Source organism: Equus caballus, chromosome 1 (genome assembly GCF_041296265.1).
Source record: "Equus caballus isolate H_3958 breed thoroughbred chromosome 1, TB-T2T, whole genome shotgun sequence".
In the NCBI taxonomy this organism is placed as follows: domain Eukaryota; kingdom Metazoa; phylum Chordata; class Mammalia; order Perissodactyla; family Equidae; genus Equus; species Equus caballus.
The window spans coordinates 40,623,555-40,646,704 of NC_091684.1; the positions used below are offsets into that span (position 1 = coordinate 40,623,555).

The window sequence follows — 23,150 nt, forward strand, 5'->3', positions numbered from 1 at the left end:
ACTCCGCTACAGGTGGCCCAGTGTTTCGTTGGTTCGAATCCTGGGCACAGACATGGCACTGCTCATCAAACCACGCTGAGGCAGCGTCCCACGTGCCACAACTAGAAGGACCCACAACGGAGAATATACAACTATGTACCTGGGGGCTTTGGGGAGAAAAAGGAAAAAAATAAAATCTTAAAAAAAAAAAATTCTAACACGAGTTCTATACCGTCTGTCCTCACTATATATTTTTCTGCATAGCACATCACTTTCTAACTGCCTATGGGATTTCCTTGTTTTCTTCATTTAGTGTCTGTCTCAGCTTACTAGAATGTAACATCCCTTCAAACAGACTTTGTTTTCTTAATGCTCTATCCCTGAGACTAGCAGAGCACCCAGCATGTAGTAAGTTCTCAATAAATAATTGTTGGATGAATTAATTAATCAGAGATGGGAGGAGTTCTTATTGGGTCACTTCATGCTCACCACATAGGCCAACTGTTAGAGCTATTAAAAGATTACCTTTTTTTTTTTTTAAAGATTTTATTGTTTTCCTTTTTCTCCCCAAAGCCCCCGGTATATAGTTGTATATTCTTCGCTGTGGGTCCTTCTAGTTGTGGCATGTGGGACGCTCCCTCAGCGTGGTTTGATGAGCAGTGCCATGTCTGCGCCCAGGATTCAAACCAACAAAACACTGGGCCGCCTGCAGCAGAGCGCACAAACTTAACCACTCAGCCACGAGGCCAGTCCCAAGGACTACCATTTTTTAATTAAACCTCCTCTCTAACCGTGCTCTTTCTACTTTATTCCAGGCCTTTCACTGTCTTTTGTGTGGATTGTTGCATCATTACTAGCTCACCTTTCCCCAGGTTGGTCTCAGATACAACTTTTCCTTCATCTTGCTAGAAAAGTACAATTTCTAAATTATAAAATTTCACCCAATCCATATGTTTTAAAACCGTTTTTTGTTGTTATATTATTTATAAGATAAGGTCTTAGCAGAAAGGACGCTCCATGATCCTGCCTTTATTTCCAGCCTCTATGTATTCTATCCACTGGTGTGCTGGAACAGTTTGTACCAGCTCTTGAGAATGGATTGCGTGTACCTTTTTCCAATTCTACATTCAGCGAATCCTTGGTGGTAGCTTGAAATCAGTTCTACTAGGAAAATTTACACCTCAAAAATTTGCTAACTTTTCACATCAGAGCATTTTTCCCCTGGAGAAACAGTTGTTAAACATTTTCCAGCACATCACGGCTCCCCTCCCCCCAAATACCTACCTCTCACCAGTTCTCTTCAACTCCAGATACACAGGAGAATGATTTCTTAACCTGACACACTCACATGAGATGTCTCCACTGAGAAGTTGAAGTTCTCAGTTTACTTTCAACGCTGATTCGACTTTTCCGTTATAGTCCATATATACACACGGTAAAATAAAAATGTAAACAATTTACCATGTGAGTAAAATGGATGTACAGGAAAGACTTGTAAGTTTATCTGGTGCCTTCAGATACTTCCTACTTCATGTCTGTGTGCTTTATGAGATTTTAGTACCCAAGTTTGCAAAGGTTGGGCTCATAACCAGGCCCTCCCAAGCTGATCATAGGTACCTTAGAATATTAGGCTCCTTCTTAGCTCTTTTGTGGACTCTGGCTGCTCCTTAGGCTCGAAATTGTCATTTCCTCTGTGGAATCTTCCTTTAAGTCACTCAGGACAAAAAATTTAGTCATCCTTCACTCTTTTCTTCTTTCACATTGCATGTTTAGTCAGGAAATATTGTTAACTCTTTTAAAGTTATGCATTCACAAATCATCTCCCTTTTAAAGTAGACAATTATTTTTATTTTTTCATTATTTTTAAAGATTGGCACCTGAGCTAACATCTGTTGCCAAGCTTTTATTTTTTCTTTCTTCCTCCCCAAAGCCAACCAGTACATAGTTGTATATCTATTTGTAGGTCCTTCTGGCTGTGCTATGTGAGATGCCACCTCAGCATGGCTTGATGCCATGTCCATGCCCAGGATCCAAACAGGTGAAACCCTGGGCCGCCAAAGTGGAGTGTGCAAACTTAGCCACTTGCCTGCGGAGCTGGCCAAGACAATTATTTTTATAGCAGTTTTAGGTTCCCAGCAAAATTGAGAGGAAGATACAGAGATTTCCCATGTTCTCGAACACATGCATAGGCTCCCCTAATATCAACATCCCCACCAGAGTAGTACATCTGCTACAATTGATGAACCTACATTGACACATCATAGTCACTCAAAGTCCATAGTTTACACTACAATTCACTCAGTGTTGTACATTCTGTTGGTTTGAACAAATGTATAAGACATATAACTATTGTTATATAATCATACAGAGTATTTTCACTGTTCTAAAAATCCTCTGTGTTCTGTCCATTCATCCCTCCCCCATGCTAGCCCCTGTCAATCATTGAGCTTTTTACTGGCTCCATAGTTTTTCCTTTTCCAGAATGTCATATAGTTGGAATGATAAAAGTACAAAGTCTTTTCAAATTGGCTTCTGTCATTTAGTAATATGCGTTTAAGTTTCTTCCATGTCTTCATGGCTTGATAGCTCACCTCTTTTTAGTGCTAAATAATATTCCACTGTCTAGATGTACTGTAGTGCATTTATCCATTCACCTACTTAAGGACATCTTGGTTGTATCTAAACTTTTACAATTATGAATAAAGCTGCTATAAATAAGTGTGTGAAGGTTTTTGTGTGGATATAAGTTTTCAACTCCTTTGGATAAATACCAAGAAGTGAGATTGCTGGGTTGTGTGGTAAGAGTTATGTCGGTTTTATGAAAAACTGCCGAACTATCTTCCAAAGTGACTGTGCCATTTTACATTCCCACCAGCAATGATTGAGAGTTCCTATTTCTCCAAATCCTTGCCAGCATTTGGTGTTGTCAGTGTTCAAGATTTGGGCCATTCTAATAGGTGTGCAGTGGTATCTCATTGGTGTTTTAAATCACATTTTATTGATGATATATGATGTGTAACATCTTTTTGTATGCTTATTTGCCATCTTTATATCTTCTTTGGTGCAGTGTCTGTTAAGGTCTTTGGCCCATTTTTAAATCAGGTTGTTTCTCACTATTGAATCTAAAGACTACTTTGAATATTTTGGATAACAGTCCTTTATCAGATGTGTCTTTTGCAAATATTTTCTCCTAGTCTGTTTCCGGCTTCTCATTTTCTTGACGCTGTCTTTCACATAGCAGAAGTTTTTAATTTTAATGAAGTCAGGCTTATTAATTATTTCTTTCACCGATTGTGCCTTTGGTGTTGTATCTAAAGAGTCATCATACACCCAAGGTCATCTAGGTTTTCTCTATGTTATATTCTAGGAGTTTCATAGTTTTCAATTTTATATTTACATTTATGATCAATTTTGAGTTAATTTTTGTGTCTAGATTTAAGATGTCTATGTCTAGATTTATGTTTTTGAATGTAATGTTTGATTGTTCCAGCACCATTTATTGAAATGACTGTCTTTGCTCCATTGTTTTGCCTTCGCTCCTATGCCAAAGATCAGTTGACTATATTTACATAGGTCTGTTTCTTGCCTCACTATTTTGTTCCATTGACCTATTTGTCTTTTCTTTCACCAATGATACACTGTTTTGATTATTGTAGCTTTATAGTAAGTAGAGTAAGTCTTGAGGTTGGGTAATGTCGGTCCTCCAATTTTGTTTTTCTCCTTCAATATTGTGTCGGCTACTCTGGCTCTTTTGCCTCTCCGTATAACTTTAGAAGCCATTTGCCAATATCCACAAAATAATTTGCCATGATTTTGATTGGGATTGCATTGAAGCTATAGATCACGTTGGGAAGATCTGACATCTTGAAATATTGATTTTTCTTATTCATGAACAGAAAATATATCTCCATTTACTTCATTCTTGGTTTCATTCATCCATTTTGTAGTGTTCCTCATATAGATCTTGCACCTATTTCGTTACATTTATACCTAAGTGTTTCATTTTTGGGTGCTAATGCAAATGATATTATATTTTTAATTTCAAATTCCACTGATTTATTGCTGGCACAGTCAGGTGTCCCTTAATGACAGGGATGCATTCTGAGAAATGCTTCATTAAGTGATTTCATCATACTGAAAACATCATAGTGTACTTACATAAACCTAGATGGTACAGCCCACTACACATCCAGGCTATATGGTACTAATCTTATGGGACCACTGTCACATATGCGGTCCATCGTTGACTGAAATGCTGTTATTCAGTGCATGACTGTATATAGAAAAGAGATTGAAATTTTTTATTAATATTGCATCCTGCAATCTTGCTATAATGGCTTATTAGTTCTAGCATGTTTTTTTTTTTCAGTTCTTTTGGATATTCTGCATAGGTGATCATATCCTCTGCAAACGAAGACAGTTTTATTTCTTCCTTCTCAATCAGCATACTTTTTATTTTCTTTTACTGTCTTATTCCATTTGCTAGGACAGGTACCTACTTTTTACACCTTCACTACTTCCACCTTGGCAAGCCATCACCGTGTCTTCTATAGAGTATTACGATATCTTCTTCATTGGTCTCCTTGCTCCTACTTGTGCCTTCTCCAGTCCATTCTAATGCCACAGCTAGAGTAATCCTTTCTAAGATGTTATTAGTCGAGCCATGTTCCTCTTGGCTTCAACTACTGCAATAGCTCCTCATTTCACTCGATGTAAAACTTAAATTCTAACAATGGCTTATAAGGCCTTGCACAATCTGACTTACCTCCTGAAAACACCCTGATGTCCATGTTCTTCTACCTTCTTCTTGTTCATGCCATACCAGACATTCTAGGAAATCTCTGGTTATAACCCTTTTCGAGACAGTCCTGTGTTATCTCTTTGGGAGGTGGACAAAGGGAGCATGAAAGAAGGATAGTTTATAAGTGAACGCAGGCTGAGAGTCAGCCAGATATTAGGGAAACACAGAGTTCACTTTTTAAAATATGAGATTCTTAAGTAGGTCTCTGGATAGTATAGACGAGATGGTGGACATGTATAAATACATTTGTTTCAAGTCGATTCGGTGGTAACTACCCAATAAGTGATCACATTATGTTACAACACATTCCTATTATGAACTGAACAACTACTTTATTTTCATACGATAATGAATTTAAGAGTTATCCCATCTGTTTCCTTCTCACTGTGTTGTCAAGAAGATTCAATGTCTTTTCAGGAGAGGGGGCCCTGCATTGCCATCTTGGGACATGAAGTTTTATAATGAAGAACTGAGATGAAGCAATAAGGAAAGAAGGAACAAAAAATAATTCAGGAGAATGATTGAACCAGTTTTTAATGTTTCTGAAGAGAATGGCTGTGCTATATAAGGCATTGAAATAGGGAGAAGAAAAAACAAAAGCAGTTAAAAATATTTTGGGGGAGACTCTATTTTTTTCTTCATGGTGTTTGGGAAAGTTTAAGTAAAGGTTTTTATTAATTTGAAGTCCTAATCAACTCTTATTTCAACAGAAATGTCCTCTGAGCCTGAACCATATAATCCATATTCTGTTACAGTAAAATCTTGGAATTCTAATTTTATTATGGCTGCATCAATTTATAATGACTCTCCGATGCACTTCCATATATGCAAAAGCATGAATGTGAAAGGGGGAAATGAGTGCTCAGAGACTCATAAGTTGACTGGGCACTTGACCTAGTGAGAGACTCTGAATGCCAACAAGTTTCACCTCTGCTTCTAGTTATATATTACAAATCATCTGCCCTTGCAGTAACTGCTGTTGATGTGACTTGAGGAAGGGAAATTTAATAACTTGATGTATCACAAATATCTAAATATATTTTTCTCAAGAATGTAAGGGGACAATTGTATTTTACTTGCAATTATTTAAGTAACCACAGCAATCAAATCAGACTAGAAAGAAGGGATGTAGACTGTTTTATAATTGACCTGGACTTACTGAAAACCCATATTGGACAATGAAAGGTATGGATTGTTTTTTAGTGTAGATGAACCACGTCTGAAAAGTTACACTTAATTGTTGATATCCCCATAAGTTTTATCTTTTTTCAAAACTATGTATTTACATAACTTTTAAAAATTGAATAGCTAGATAAGAGATATCATTCTCTTACCCATTTTCTCATTTATATTTTCTGCTCCCTGAAGACAACTATTTCCATCGTTGGCATTACAAATCTGTAAATAATATGCTTTGACTGATACTGCCTGATTGATTTTCCACTACAGAAGATGAGGATTAACTCTCTTTTACCCCCAGCCCCTAGCCCAATTGCCTCCATGAGGATTTTTCCTATCCCCATCAATTTTTAGTAGGCCAATTGTACATTATCAGGACGATGTAAATTACATTCCCAGATAAACTATAATGTTCTATGATTACCTTTACATCGTCATACACCTTCCTTTTTTCCATGAGATTAATAATTGTTTGGTGCTTTTGTTTGTTTCCTTGTGTAGTTTTCTATGAATCTTTCATGAAACTCTCCATTATACATCTATATTCTCAGTATGGTCAAGCAAGCTGGATACTCCATATCTCATATCATAGTTCAAAAAGTGAACTCCCTACAAGCCACTTCCTCCCAGTCACCAGCAAGAAAACCTGGTGTTGGTTGAATCTTCCCACTTCAATTAGTGAACTCTATTCTTCCTTTTGTTCAGACTAACATCTTGGAGTCATCCTTAACTCTTTTCTTTCACATTCAAGCTGTTCACAAATATTGCCAGCTCAACTTTCAAAATATAACTAGAATCTGGACAATTTCATAACCTCCACTGCTACCACATCATTCTAAGCCATTATTATCTCTCACCTGGATTAGCACAAAATGACCTGTTAACTGATCTCCTTGTTTCCACCCTGGCTTTCTTATAGCCTGTAAATGTAGCTGCCAGAGTGACCTAGCTAAAAATGTAACCACTCCAGGTCCTTCTTTGTTTTAAACTCCATCTCACACACAATAGAACCAATAGTGATTTTTTTCCCAGCCTTGTTGAGATATAATTGACATAGAACCTTGCGTACATTTAATGTATACATGTTGATATGATACACTTATATATTGCAAAATAATTGCCACCCATGAGTTAGCATTGCCAGTGCCATTCTTTTGCTACTTGTGCCTCTGAGGTTGCTGATGCCTTGCTGCTTATGATGTTATTGTTGTCTCAGGTATGGCTACCAGGGTCACTAGGCTGTCAGTACGTCTGCTGCTTCCAGGGTTGCCTGGACCTCGTGTTCCCCTCCTGGCTCTCTATGGGCTCTCCATGGATTTGGATGTTGCTGCCTTGTGCACCACCTCTGTTGCTGCCCCCAAGTTGTCTGTGGGTGCTGTTGGCATTGCTGACAGGGATGGTGGGTTCACAGGTGCTGCTGTCACTGCCAAAGTCCCAGGGACCCAGGGACTTATATGCAATCCCCGCTGCTGGTGAAGCTAGTGTCAGGGGTGCTGCCACTGGGGGCTAGGTCACCGGTCTGCTTTGGTTCCTGAAGCCTCTGGTCACAGGTTCCACCTGCCACCACTCAGGGGGAAAAGATGCTAAGTAGGGAGAGGTTTTGTTGCTGCTCCTTTGTGCACCCTCTGGTCTCTGGCGTTAGTCAGTGTGTTTTTTAAAACTCAAGTCAGGGAGCTCTGACGCAGCTTGGAAAATCTCAGTTTTGTATACTATCCCAACTGTTGCAAAGACCTGGCCACTGCAGGGGAAGAGGGAGGGAACTGTTCACTGAATCCACTGGGAGATGGGCAGGGGGCATGCCACACCTGTTTTCTCTTCCTCCACCCACTGCTCACAGGCATGCAGACTAGATCCTGTGAGAGACAGACAGGGAGCAAGCTGCACTGTTTTTTTCTGTTCCTGTCTCATCCACTCACAGTCATGTGAGCCATGGCACCTACTGGCCCCATTCCACTTGCAGTTGCATGAACCATGACACCAGCTCTTTCCACTCCAATCCCTGAATTGCTGCTGCTGGGCGAGGTAGAAGAGGCTGCTCCTCTTGTTCCTCAGCCTCACAGGGGGCCAGTCCACCCACCTTCAGATATATAGCTGCATGGATCTCTTAGGCATCCTGTTGTGCTGTGTAGAGAATCCTCTGTTGGTCAACGGATGTCTGATTGGATGTAACTTTGAGAGGAGAAATAAATGGAACAACTCAGTTCACGTTGATTCTGACATCACTCTCTTGGTTTAATTTCTATGAATGGTATAAGATAGGAGTCCAGTTTAATTTTTCTGCATGTGAATGTCCAATTTTCCCATCACAATTTATTGAAGAAATTATCCTTTTCCCATTTAGAATTCTTTGGCTCCCTTGTCAAATATTAGTTGACTGTATATATGAGGGTTTATTTCTGGGCTCTTGATTCTGTTCCACTGATCTATGTTTATATTTTTATGCCAGTACCATAGTGTTTTGATGGCTGCGGCTTTGAAGTAGAGTTTGAAACTAGGAAGTGTGATGCCTCCAGCTTTGTTTTTATTTCTGAGGATTGCTTTGTCTCCTCAGGGTCTTGTCATTGTAAAAAAATTTAGGATTGGGGCTGGCCCCGTGGCCGAGTGGTTAAGTTCGCGCTCTCCGCTGCAGGCGGCCTAGTGTTTCGTTGGTTCGAATCCTGGGCGCGGACATGGCACTGCTCATCAAACCACGCTGAGGCAGCGTCCCACATGCCACAACTAGAAGGACCCACAACGAAGAATATACAACTATGTACCGGGGGGCTTTGGGGAGAAAAAGGAAAAATAAAATCTTTAAAAAAAAAAAATTTAGGATTGTTTTTTCTATTTCTGTGAAAAATGTCCTTGGAATTTTGATAGAGATTGCACTGAATCTGTAGATGGTTTTACCATACAGTTTTTAATTACCTAAATCGTCCTGCATGACCTGGCCTCCAGTTCCTTCTCTGATCTTACATCTGATTCTTCCCCACTGACTCAGGCTATTCAAGTTACACTGGCCACCTAGTATCCTCATGTGCTCCAGCTATGCCTCTGCCCCAGGGCTTTGCCCTGGTTCAGGCTTCTAAAGATCTGGACCCTGGATTTGTATTGTCAGAATCATCTGGAAACTTGCTAGAAAAGCAAATTCTTGGGTCCACCTTACCTACTGAGCCAGGAACTCTATAGTTATGGTTCAGAATACTATGTTTAACAAGTCCTCTAGGTGATCTTGATGTAGGTTAAAGTTTGAGAACTACTGCCATAACTGTTCCCTCTGGCTGAAATACTTCTTCCCCAGTGCCTTGGCTTTGGTTCTTTAGAAAACAAAGCTTGAGACAGGGAGTCTTATCTAACTTATTTGTTGAGGGTGTGCTGACGGGTGAAATTTGTAACAGAAGAAGAAGGAAAGGGATGAATAAAGGGAGGGAGTATGGAAGTGGAGGATGTTAATGAAGGGGAAGAGGAAGTCCCCCAAAAGAAGCAACAATCATTGTGAAGACCAAGCAGAGTCTGAGCAGTGGACCAGTAGGGCCTCCATGTCCTGGCTGTACAGAGCTAGGCCAAAAGACCTCAAGGAAGGCCACAGTCCTCTCAAGTTGTCATCATCTGACAAGGCAGCCACCATGTGCAGTTTCTGGCAGCTTTAGGAAACAGATTTCCCTCCTCTCCTCACCTCTTCTCTCCCATGCCAGAAAGAAGGCAGCCTGAGGCAGGAGTATAGGTTACACATGTGCAGCTATGGGTTGCTCCACTGCTCCTTCAGAGTCTTCCAAGCCTTGTCCATCTTGGTGGGGATCAGCTTCTTCCATGGGGCAGCCATGATCCTGTGGAAGTCATCCACAACCTCAGTGTCTGCTCTGAGGACTTGTGGCCTCAGCTTCTGTTGCTCACCTCTTCCTTTGCAGCCTCAGCAGGTTGGGCTTCTCTGCAGTTGTGGGTACTCAGAATCTGATTAAGCAGGCCTGCCATTTGTGTATGTCAGCAGTGATCTTATCCTCTGTGTCCCCTTTGGTTCTGAGACTCCAGCAAGCCCTGAGTGATCAGCTCTTCCTTTATACGGCTCTCCAGGAACTTGGTATGTGGTACATGGAAGGGCTTGTTCTGATTGTGGGGAGAGGTGCTGGCAACCCAGCCTTGGAATCTCCCCCAGATATGTCATGAATAGGAGAGTCTTCCATAGGGTAAATAACATTTCCTTCACCTGGGACTCTAGGAGGTGTTTCATCAGGGCACCAAAAGGGTGCCAGTCTTCTGGCTGCTTATGCTGGGCCTCAGCCTTCTTCAGCAGGGCATACCCATCTTTAGTGCGTAGTTTACTCAGTGGCTCGACTTCCTTTTTGTCAGCCACTGACTGGGTCCATCCTTTTCCTCTAGCAGGTCCTCCAGTGCCCAGCACTTGGGGGAGTTGAATTTTCCCAGGTATGAGATCCAGTAACGTTAGGCCTCATCTTTCGGATGTTTCATTAGCTTCTGTAGCACGTACATCTCTTTGCTGATGATGTAAGCACGCTGAGGCTCTACCTAAGCTCAGAATCTGTTGGAGGTGTCATTCCAGGAGATCCATGGAATGTGGATGGGGTCATCAGTGAGTTCATATTCCTGCAGCTTGGACTGAAGGTTTTTGGATTAGAGCTACCCATGGTGGAGGCCGGGCCTAGGTCTCACTTTCCCTTCCAGTTTCTGTTTCTTGGGTTTCCCAGGCCAGGGAAGCTCAAAGCTCAGGGCATCCACCTAGCCTCAGGAATTAGTAGCCAATTTTCTTATCCTGCCAATCTGTCAGGATCCAGGTTTCCACCTCCAGCACCTGTAGGCCTCAACATGCAGAGAAGAGTAGGGTCTCAAGCTCCAGTGGCAAAGTGTCCAGCTCCTTGATGTAGATGCCATCATCCTTGAAATAGGCCAGCACTGCCCTGCAGCCGGGACACAGTTTCAGGTGGTCCACAGATTTGAGTTATGGAATTGCAAGGGGCAGTCCTTTAGTTCATTCATGGCCTGGGATAAGACACTTTGTTGAACTTCCTGCACATGCCATGAGGATTAACAGATGATGCCCACCCAAAGCTCAGCTCAGTGCTTGGCACAGAAGAGATGAGATAGTTATAATATCTGACTCCACCAGTGGGTTTCCTCAATGCCCCACCTTTAAGGGCCCTGTCTGCAACATCCTACTTTCAGGGTCCCCATCCTCTAGGACTCCTAAAGCCCTGGTTCCCTCTACCTCCTCACTGTGTTCTCCTATGACCAGGGACCTTAAATGTCAGGCAGCAGCTGTTCTCTATACCAATTCTTAATATTAGAGCTGTAGTCTGGATGTCTTAGAAACTGCACTAATGGGCAAAACCTGAAACAGCTTGTTCTAGCTGAGGACATAAGGAGATAAATTAAGGGCATAAAATTATACAATGCCAAAAGGGAGTCTGAGCTTTGTGTTTGTAAGCACACGTAGCCTATGCAGGAATATGTCAGAGAGAGACAGAGAACTAGTGCTCATAGAATCCAAAATGCTAGAGCTCTAGGAGCTCTTAGACATTATTCTCCTTCATTTTACATGTGGCAAAATTGAGTTGAGAGAGATTGTATTTATTCTTTCTTTTTAGTAAATACCTGTGGAGTTAAGCACTCAAAGATGTAGAAAGAAAAAGAAATCTTTAAGAAATGAACCATGTTTTACAGTCCCTTGCAAGCAATTGCAAAAATTAATTTGGAGAGAAAGTATGGCTTACTTTAATGGATCAATTAGGTATAATTCAAATTAATTTTATAGTAGAACAGTTGATCTGTGCAATTTAAAAGAACATACACTGTTCTGAAATGGTCATCTTTGCTTCATTTTTCCTTGTCAGTGATTAAACCAATATCTTTTTCTCTCTAATATATCTAAATATTTGTGTGGTTTATTCTTAAAAATAAACTTTTATTTACATTTCTAAGCAATTAATATTGGTGCCTGATTAAAAACCAGAGATGACAAATCAAATGTGGCACAAGTACTCATGTCACAACAGGGTGAGCATCTGGTACACTCTAACTTTGGGTTTCTTACTCCTTAGAAAACCTTTCCTCGTCCTTAGATTCACCCTGCATTCACCCCAAATCTAGAGCTCACTTATTCTCTCTTTGAACCTCTGATTGGGGTTATATTTATATCACTCAATTGTCACTGCCCTCAAGATTTTCTAAACATTTCTGAGATATTGTTTAAAAGCATTATAAAATGTGTATTCTCTCTGTTTTATTGCTTACAAGTGCATGTGAACTTATGGTTGTCTCAAAAATTTTAATTTAAAATTTATATATACATACCATTTTATAAAGGAGAAATTAAAAATATTCTTGTCTCTTCATTAACTGGCTTACTTCGATAGAAAACATGAATTCATAGATCCATGAGAGTGTTTCTTTTCTTTCTTAAGGAATTAGAGTTGATTCTTGTTATTTGAAGTAGTGGTGTTCTATAAAGGCAGCAGAAACACTGAATTAGGAAATACTGAATCACTGCTCTCAGGTGAACTAGAGTTAGGTTCCCGTGAGCCCCCGGCCACAACACTTTCATCAAATAGTCAATACATAACCTTGCTTTATGTGTGTGTCTGCTTAAAAACATCTCATTTAATATATTCTGTTGATTCACTAACATTGAACTCCTGGCCAACAGCATTGTAACTCGTGTCTCAATGAAGATTATCCAACAGGTGCTTTTCTCCGTAAGACACATCACAGCCTTCATGTGCTCAGAAACACTAGACGATGCTTCAGCATATGACTGAGGGCCATTTTAAGCAGAAAAATTATCAGCAAAAAGCACAAAAATGTGAAAAATATGGCACTAACTAGATTGTGAAAAGGATACTTGTTTACAATATGAGAGCTGAAATAAGGCAGAGTGCCATCTTGTTTGACTGCAGCTGAGAACGTGCAAAACTGACCACTGAAGTTTTTCACTGTCCTGTGCATGTTCACAAATGACTGTAAAAGCAACATATTGACTTTGGTATTACAAATAAATTTTAGCCAGCAGGTAAATTGTCAAATATGGAATCTGGCTCTAATGAGGATTGACTGTAGCTCCTATCTATCTAGATTTTTCTTTTTTCCATGTTAATATGTTCAAACTTAAGTGATTTACTGACATCTGATATGTATATAATGCTATTTTCTGTACTATTGGTGCAGTTTGCAGAATTGTTTCTTTTTAGGAATATCCCATAGGCCTTTTCCTTCAATGGTATTGCTATATCAACACCTACTCATTTCCAAAATTATATTCCGTCTAAAAGAAATTCCTGACATGAAGTCTTTTCCCTTCCAGTGTTCTGCATCCTCCTTGGACATACTGCTTGGCTGTCTCCATCTCATATTTGAGTGATCCCCTGAAAGCCACGCTTGCTTTGCTCAGGACAGATTTCTCAGGTTCTTTAGATCTAGGCCTTTTACAAAGCTACCAAGTAAAATGCAACTTAGAACTTATGAGTCAGTTTGTGCCAGTTGCGGTCTTAAAGTTAAAACATAGTAACAGTAAGCTGAGCAATAATGCCATATCCTCTCAAAAGATAATTGAAGTGATGAAAAAAAAGCTACTACTTACTGACACTTCATTGTGGGTGCCAAACCTTCGGCACAAATACACTATTTTGGTCAATTATCTGACAATCCTATGAAGCAGAAACCTTAATTCATCGATTCGAACCACTATTCAAGAGCGCTACAGTGGATGATGGAACCAAGGGGATCTGGATTTCAACCCCTTCTCAGCTATTTATTTTTACTTTGACTTTTAGTGGGTTACTTTATCTCTGTAGATTTCAGAATTACAATTTGTAAGGGTATAATAAAGATTAGTAATAAAATCTACAAAAGATCTTGTGTACAGCAATGCCTCAAAAAACATGCATATGTTTGCACAAAAACCCATATGTTATGTGTGTAGTTTGTGGGTTTGAGGTGGGACTGGTGCATTCCTAATATCTTATTCTCTATTTCCCTTTGGTAACTCTGCATGGGGAATTTTTAGCCCAGGGGAAAATAGACAAATGGAATGACTTACAGGGTTTATTTATGGCTGGAGAGTCCACTGTGTTTTTTATGTAGCAGCTGTTCAGTCATTTTCATTGCTGTAGGAGAGTATTCCATTGTGAGAACACACCACAACCTATTTATCCATTTTATCATTGATAGCATTTGGTTTATTTCCATTTGGGGATATCATGAAGAATGTTTCTATGAACATTATTGTATACAGATTTGGTGCACATATGTTTTGATTTCTGTATATTCCTAGGAGTTGAATTGTTGGGTCATATGCTATGTATATGTTTAGCTTTAATAGATATTTCTAGGCTATTCTCCAGAGTCACCGTCCCATTTACCTCCATCAGCAGGTTTTTTCCATGAGAGTTTTTAAGCAATCAGCTAAACCTGGCTAGGACACTCTTCAACAAGTAAATAAAGAATGTCAGGCAAATAACATCTTTACCGTTTCAGCTATAAAGGGGAAGCTAACATTTTCAAATGGTTAGAGCAGTTTCCCCTTCCCCTCAGAAATAGACTATAGTCTAAGCATTTAAATTGTAACAAGAAAATGATTTTCATAAACTAGAATCTCTGTGCTCCTTGGTTTCTTTATTTGTGAAATGGTGATGTTAATAAATATCTGACAAATTCCATAAGGTTGTTGTGAGGTTGAAACCCTGAGCCCAGAAATGGAAATGTTTCTTAAATGTGAAAATATGGTACTTAATTCTTAAACTCTGGAGTCAGACTTTCTGTGCCAGAATGCAAGCCTTGCCAATCACAACTTGTGAGATTTTCAGAAAAATTAATTGCTATGTACAGAACTGTGTCATCCAAAAATTCATATGTTGAAGCCCTAACCCCAATATGATGGTATTTGGAGACTGGGCCTTTGGGGAGTAGTTAGGTTTAGACGAAATCATAAGGTTTCATGATGAGAGATGTGCCCTTCTAAGAAGAGACAAGAAAGCATGCCATGTGATGACACAGCAAGAAGGCAACTGCCTGAAAACCAGGAAGAGGGCCATCACCAGGAACTGAATTGGTCAGTACCTTGATCTTGGACTACTCAGCTTCCAGAACTGTGAGAATTAAACGTCTGTTGTTTAAGCTACCCAGGCTATGGCATTTTGTTCTAGCAGCCCAAGAAGACTAAGACATTACCATTTCTTTCCTTGCCTCAATTTCTGCATCTGCAAAATAGAGACAGTAATTGTTCCCACCTTACAGTCAGTTTTTTGAAACCTCTGTGAGTTATTTATAATATATAAAATCCTCAGAATGTGCATTGTTATCCTCAATAAGTGTTGACTACTGTTTTTCTCTCCACAAAAGTTTCATGAAAGTAGGGATTTTTATCTGTTTGGGTCCCAGATGTATCCCATTGTTTGGTATAATGCCTAATACTTTGTAAGTGCCCTATGAAGTATTTGTTTCATGACTGAACTTCTCTAGACTCTCTTCTTCTTTCTATGTAATTTTGCTTTTTCATAATTCCTCTGAATCTTTCAGCTTCTTACACTGATATTCAGCCTACAGAGACCAAAAATTATCTTTTTGCCTCTCATTAGAACATATATGCAAATTTGTAGAAAATTCTTAGCCTCTCTCTATTGCTTCTAAAAGTCCAATTTTTATTGTTTCCTTCTGAATTATCTCTATAATAAATATTAGTCTATCCTTGCTATTTTGCAATTCAAAAATGTTACAGAAACAAATTTTCTACATCTTTAAACATTCCTGCTTGAGTTGTTGGCAGATTCTATGGGAAGCTGCATTGGATGGGAATTTCTAGATCTAGAAAGAATTCTTGGTGCAGAGAACACTAAAAGCAGGCCCTCTTAATACTCAGGAGCCCTATATCATGGTTAGTGGTTTTGGAATATCATCACAATTCTACCAATAACTGTATGTTAGGTATATAATGTACAACGGATACTTTCACAATCAGTTTTAAGTTGCTTCACACAATGTGGCTTCTTTGAGGGCATCTGCCTATTTCCTGTGAGGATCTATAAATCTAAGACTGTATCCATCATTTTAGAAAGGATTTCAACACTGGAGTTATTGCAATGACACACAATTTGAATTTTGCCTGAAGTATTTCCCAGTCCTTCATAACTGATATTATAAACTATCTGTTCTCCTTTTCTGCTTCTGTTGCGAGTATTTTTTGTAAAATGTTCTAAACATTGATAGCTCTACTATTTGCCATCCCCATGTTTTGCTCTCTTCCTTTTCCAGAGCTTTTCAATAAAAGTTTTTGCAACTGGTAAAATGTTGTATATTCCTGCTTTACAATATGGTAAACGGCAACCTTTATGGTTATTGAGTACTTTAAATGCAGCTAGAGAAACTAAGGAATTGAAATTTTTAATTTAATTTGATTAATTGTGATTTAAATTTAAATAGTCATGTGTGGCTACTGGCTACCTGATTGGACAGCATATTGTAACAGATGAACGAAAGTGGCCAAAGCATTTTGATAACCTCACATTGTTCTTGGGCTTTCAACACATATGGAGTGACTCAGTCTGATAGCATCATATGTTAATGACTCAGATTCTTTTAGATAAATGCATGACTAAAAGTGAATGCAACCCTGGGAGTCAATAAACAATGTTTTATCAGCCTTTGACATTTTATATTTTATACTGATTGACATGCTTCTTTTTGGAACTATTAATCCTGGGAAGAGCATTTCCCATAACAGAAAAATGATCTTAAGAAAGTTTCTTCTATTTTCCATACTAGGGGATACTAATACAAACACTTTCTTCAAAAGAGTTACTGGGCCATACAGGTGGTGAGACAGGAGAAGTCCTGGTTTCCTTGAATTTCAGACAAGAAGACTAATTGACAAGGTCCTATTTGGCTTCCTTGACAAAAAATTAAGGTAGGCATTTTTATAGTTCTTTCTCCAGACACCATATCCCCCAAATGCATACAATACATCTTTGGTTTCTTCCTGCATAAATATTTCAAGATTACTTTTTTGCCAATAAGAAGTATGCTTACTCTTCAAAGAGCTCTCTTCTTGGCAAAAATATAAATATTACCATGACATGAAAAGCATTCACGAGATGAATGAAATATTTAATAAGTGCTCATTCTTCTTTGTACAAATACAAATGATTTAGCCAAATGATTCTGACTCTAAAACCAAAAATGTTTAAGTAACAAAAGATAAGCAAGAGAACTTTTACATACAGAAAAGCAAGGGGCCCTCAGAAGAGTTGGGAAAATATGTGCAGAGCAAAAGAAAACTTCAGTCTCATTGAGCTTCATTCATCATTGTGATTATTTCAGTGTAAATCTGATCATAAACATCTAATCCTAATACAAAATCAAGATGATTGTAGAAAGGAATCTTCTTATGGTAAATGAGATTGGAGATTTTTGGTTCCAAATTCCTAACATCTATTGGGTCGACCAGAATGTCCTGTCCACCACTCCACATTGGAGTGGGAACCTTCATATCTTCCATCTGGTACAATGGAGGAGTGGGCAAGAGGGAAATGAGGAATAGTAATGTTTATGATAACAGCATATCAAACTACAAATAGTAACTTGATTATTTTCTTCTCCTATGAAATGCTAATGGTTATTACCTCTTTATTATATCCATAGAAATTATCTATAGAATCTCAACCTTTGTCAGACAGAAATAGACTATAGTCTAAGCATTTAAATTGTAACAAGAAAATGATTTTCATAAACTAGAATCTCTGTGCTCCTTGGTTTCTTTATTTGTGAAATGGTGATGTTAATAAATATCTGACAAATTCCATAAGGTTGTTGTGAGGTTGAAATGACACGATATACAGAATTGTGTTTTGTATACTATTGTGGTAAAAATTTTATGCTTTGTTATTTTGAACCCCTCCTTAGGTCTATCTTTATCATTTTCCTGGGAAATGTAAAGTACTACAAAATTTTTTAAAAATAAGTGTTTTCTTACATCTTTAATATACTTTCATTTTTGTCTTTCCAAAAGGGTCAAATAAATAAATTTTGAAAAAGTGTTCTTAGCTGATTATGGTGTAGAGTATTTAGAGATGGACTTCCCCTGTCATAATCTTGATATGTACCTTTATTAATAGGCTTAAATAAAGATTAAAAACCTAATACTAATAAAATCTTATAAGATAAATAGAGCTAGAGATTACTGAGTTTGTTGCTTCATTTTACAATATGACCCATTGATTCAGACTCAATGTCCCCCATATGTAAGTCCAGTACTCTTTCTAACAGAATGCTACATGTTCCTGGATGATTGGCTACTAAAACATATTCCCAGTCAACTAGAAATCAGATAAATTAGCACAAATAACGTATTTTTAAGAAAAATATTAAGTACACTTTACAGATATTTTAATAATGTTTAAACTATTGTAACAGCATGCTATGTAATAAGGAAGGACCTAATTAATAGATTTAAAATAACTATAATAATGATTTTGTGGGAATAAATACATGTTTGTCAAGTTATTTTAAAATGATGATTTGTTATATCATTAATTTACTTTGGTGATACAAAGTAAATTTCAGTTTGTAAATATTCTTTACTACCCAAATATTTCAAATTACTAGGATCCAAATGAATGAAGTCTTACAGTACAAATAAAATATGCAGTGACAATTTACTAGTGGTATAAAGACTTCTTTATTGCTGTACAATTCAATTGATAAAATATATTTTCAAACAGATTAAATTAGTTAACATTTGCAATGAAAATCGATACGCAGAAAAAATTTTATCCTTTACGTAGAATTACCTTTTTATAAAAATTTTCCCATGACACTCCAAAATAATTTTTGCAACATAGTAAGAAAGATTTCTGTTGCAAAAGGATTGTCTTAGAATTGGAAAGAGTAATAAATGGACCTTTTGTAGTACTCTAATTGTCAGATGTAAGTTGTTCAAGGACCCTCTCTTCTACAAAGTGGAGATACTGTGCAGTGGAAATGTCCTAAACAGATTTATGCAAACAAGAAAACGGAATGAAGCATTTCTTCTTAGGAGCTGACTTATGTTGCTTTGTTGATTATGTGCTAGTGGAGTAAAAAATTTCATGGCAATGAGGGCACATGGAATCAAAGAGGGAGAGGGTGGTGATTTTCTTCCAAGGGGCATTTAGCAATGTCTGGAGACATTTTCAATCATTATAACTTGGGGGGAGTGCGCTAGAAAACTTTTTTAAACTATTAATCTTCATCCAATATGGCTTGAAAACCAAATGGGAAATGTTCTTAAACAAAAGGGATCGTTAGAGTGAAAATATGTTCCATACTAAAATGCCTGCGCTGACATTTACTTGTCCCAGGTTATTGTCCAATAGAATATAATCAAACCTACGTATTTCTCTACTTTGCATGAAGGTAAAATAAGCACAAAATAAGAGTATTATGAAAGTGTAATGGGTTAACCACGACATGGATTATTCTTCTGTTTCAGGCAGGACAAAAATGTGGTTGTTATTAATTGTGGCAAGTTTGATCTCTGCGTTTAGAACTACACATGGTTTCTTTGGAAAATTAAATCCTGAAAACCTTGAAGTGATTGTAAATATTGTAAGTTACCAGGGGAAAAAGCATAAAACTAAGAGATATTACTATGATTAGAATCATGGGAGGGGGTTAAGCTTTTACATGACCAATTAAAAAATCATTAACAATATCTAATTACGGACATTTAAAAAGTCAATTAAAACTTAAAGTTTTGGTTTTTCCTGAATCATCAGAGTCAGATGATTTCCTGTTGGGGATACACAGGTGAAGAATCTGCAATTGTGACTGAAGATGGTTATATCCTTGAGATCAACAGAATTCCTTATGGGAAGAAAAATTCAGGTAGTAGACGGTACAAGCTTCTTCCTTTCCTGCCTTTTTCTCTCTTTCTACTTTTCTTTTTCCCTTTCCCTCTTTTTTCCTCCCTTCTTCTCTCTCTTTTCCTCCCTTCATTCCTTACTGTTTTTTCTTTCTTCCCTTGTTCCTCCTTCCATTTCTTCTAAGGACTCAATGAGTCTTGCTTATTGTGTGAATACAACAGTAATGAAGCCATATATTCAGCCTTCAAGGAGATCACCAGTAAGTCAATGAGCTAGACAAATACAGATGATGATAATAATATGTGAAAAGTGCAATGTTAGAACTGTTCACAGAACATTAAACTGGAAGTTCTAACAAAGGAACCTAACCCAGCTAGGGGAAGTCAAAGAAAGCTTGCTCTCAAACATAATAACTGAGCTGAGTCCTGGAGGATCAGGAAGAATTAGCCAGAGTGTGTGTTACAGAGGGGAGAATGGGAGGCAATTAGAGGTTCATTTCCTCAACAGATAAAAGTCACTTTTTTCTAGTACCATTAACATTTTTCTTATTGTACAAAAATTGTGAAGTACAAAAAAAAAATAAAATTAAGCAAGACAACACATAACTTAACCACTTAAATTAACATCATGCTGAATTTCCTTAGACTATAATTTTATCAATAGCTTTTTGAGATATAGCTGGCATACAATTAACTGCACATTTTTAAAGTGTACCATTTGATAAATTTTGTCAACTGAGAAACCACCATTACAATAGGATAAAATTTTCAAAAATATTCAACTCAATCAAGCAAATGTATTCAATTATAGTCATATGGAAGCCTGTTTCTCTTTTCATGATTTTCTTAGAACAACGATGAATTTCAAAGCTTTTAAGGAATTTTCTTCTTTAGGCCAGACCTGTTGTGTTTTTTTTTGTTTGTTTGTTTTTTGTTTTTTTTGGAGGAAGATTAGCCCTGAGCTAACTACTGCCAGTCCTCCTCTTTTTGCTGAGGAAGCCTGGCTCTGAGCTAACATCCGCGCCCATCTTCCTCTAGTTTATGCGTGGGACGCCTACCACAGCATGGCTGCCGAGCAGCGCCATGTCCGCACCCGGGATCCGAACCAGTGAACTCCGGGCCGCCGAGAAGCGGAACGTGCGAAATTAACCGCTGCGCCACCGGGCCGGCCCCCTGGACCTGTTGTGTTTTTGCAACATGCTTTTCTCACAGTGGCCACAAACTGGATTTCCAACCCTCCCAATAACAGCCTGGACTTCCTTCTGGCAGATGCTTGTTACGACGTGTGGCTGGGGAACAGCAGAGGAAATATTTGGGCCAGGAGAAATATGTACTATTCACCAGATTCAATTGAATTCTGGGCTTTCAGGTAAAGGAAAGGGAAAATTAAAAAGCACAGGTATTCATACATGGGTATTCCAATCCGGCCCCTTTTTAACATATTACACTCCAAGAAGGAAGAGAAGGAAGTCATTTTTATTCTAATTCCTTCTTGGGTTCTTCCACACACCTCATTCCAAAGGTAGCTTTTCCTCAAAAAAAATTATTTTTTTATGATCTCCGTACCCATTAATAGAACATTCCCTGAATATACTTTTCCAAATAGAATGAGAAAAAAAGGTTAAAGCAAGGAAATTCACTGCTCCTAGCAAATTCTGGAAGCCACATCTATATGGATTCAAGAGGATTTTAAACCCAATTGGTGGCTCAAGAACAACAATTTGAGTCATCATCAATAGCAAGGTGGGGATGAGACAGGATGAAATATGGGCACCATGGAGAAATTATCAAAGGTTTTCTGTCCCTGACTCTCTGATGCCTTATTCATGGAAATTACTAATGAAAGTGAAGAACAGAAGAAAATTTGGCTGATGATGCTGAGGCATAAAAGTGCTACAAGAGTTCTAGGAACTGAAAGGAAGCCCATGTCAACCAATGTGATACACCACATTAACAAAATGAAGAATAAAAATCACATGATCATTTCATTAGATGCAGAGAAAGCATTACACAATATCTAATATCCATTCACAATAAAAACTCTCAATGCAATGGGTATAGAATGAAAGCAGCTCAAAATATAAAGGCCATAAATGACAAACCCCCAGCCAACATCATACTCAACAGTGAGAAACTGAAAGCTCTTCCTCTGAGAAGAGAGACAAGACAAGGATGCCCACTTTCACCACTCTTACTCAATATAGTACTAGAACTCCTAGCCAGAGCAATGAGGCAAGTATAATAAATAAAAGAATCTAAGTTGGAAAGGAAGAAGTAAAACAGTCACTATTGGCAGATTACATGATTCTATGTGTAGAAAACCCTAAAGAATGCACCAGAAAGCTATTAGAAATAATCAACAATGTTGCAAGATAGAAAATCAACAGGGAAAAGTTAGTTGTATTTCTATACACTGAAAGAAATTGAAGAAGATATTAAGAATCAAAAATATTCTATACACATAGATTGGTAGAAAAAAACATAGCTAAATTGTCCATATTACCCAAAGCAATCTAAAGATTCAGTGCAATCCCAATCTGACCCAATAACAGTTTCTATGTAAATAGAACAAAGAATCAGAAAGTTTACATGGAATAACAAAAGACCCCAAAAGCCAAAGCAATCCTGAGAAAAAAGAACAAAGTTGGAGGTATCACACTTCCCGATTTCAAAATATACTGCAAACCTATGGTAATACAAATAGAATGGTACTGACAGAAAAACGGGCACACAGATCAATGGAGCAGAATTGAGAGCCCAGAAATAAAACCACACATCTATGGACAGCTAATCTTCAACAAAAGAGCCAAGAACAAACAACGGAGATGGGAAAGTTTTTTCAATAAATAGTGTAGGAAAACTGGACAGTCACGTGTAAAAGAATTAAAGTAGGCCATTATCTCTACCATACACAAAAATTGACTCAAAGTGGATTGAAGACTTGAATGTAATACCTGAAACCATAAAACTCCTAGAAGGAAATATGAGGACTACACTCTGACATTGCTCTTAGCAGCATCTTTTTGAATACCATGCCTATGCAGGCAAGGGAAACAAAAGAAAGAATAAACAAATGGGAGTAGATTAGGCTAAAAATTTCTGCAAGGCAAAGGAAACAATCAACAAAGTGAAAAGACAGCTCACCAACTAGGAAGAATTATTTGCAAATCGTATATCCAACAAGAGGTTAATTTCAGAATATATAAAGAACACATACAACTCAATAACAAAAAAATGAACAACTTGATAAAAAAAAATGGACAGAAGATATGAACAGACATTTTCCCAAAGAAGATATACAGATGGCCAACAGGCTCATGAAAAGATGTTCAACTTCATTAATTATTAGGGAAATTCAAATCAAAACTA

At 38.0% G+C, this 23,150-nt stretch overlaps 1 pseudogene; it reads right to left on the reverse strand.

Moving 5' to 3' along the window:
• Window positions 1-9,677: 9,677 nt before the first annotated feature.
• On the reverse strand, window positions 9,678-10,930 carry LOC111772140 (transcriptional adapter 3 pseudogene; annotated as a pseudogene).
• Window positions 10,931-23,150: the final 12,220 nt, after the last annotated feature.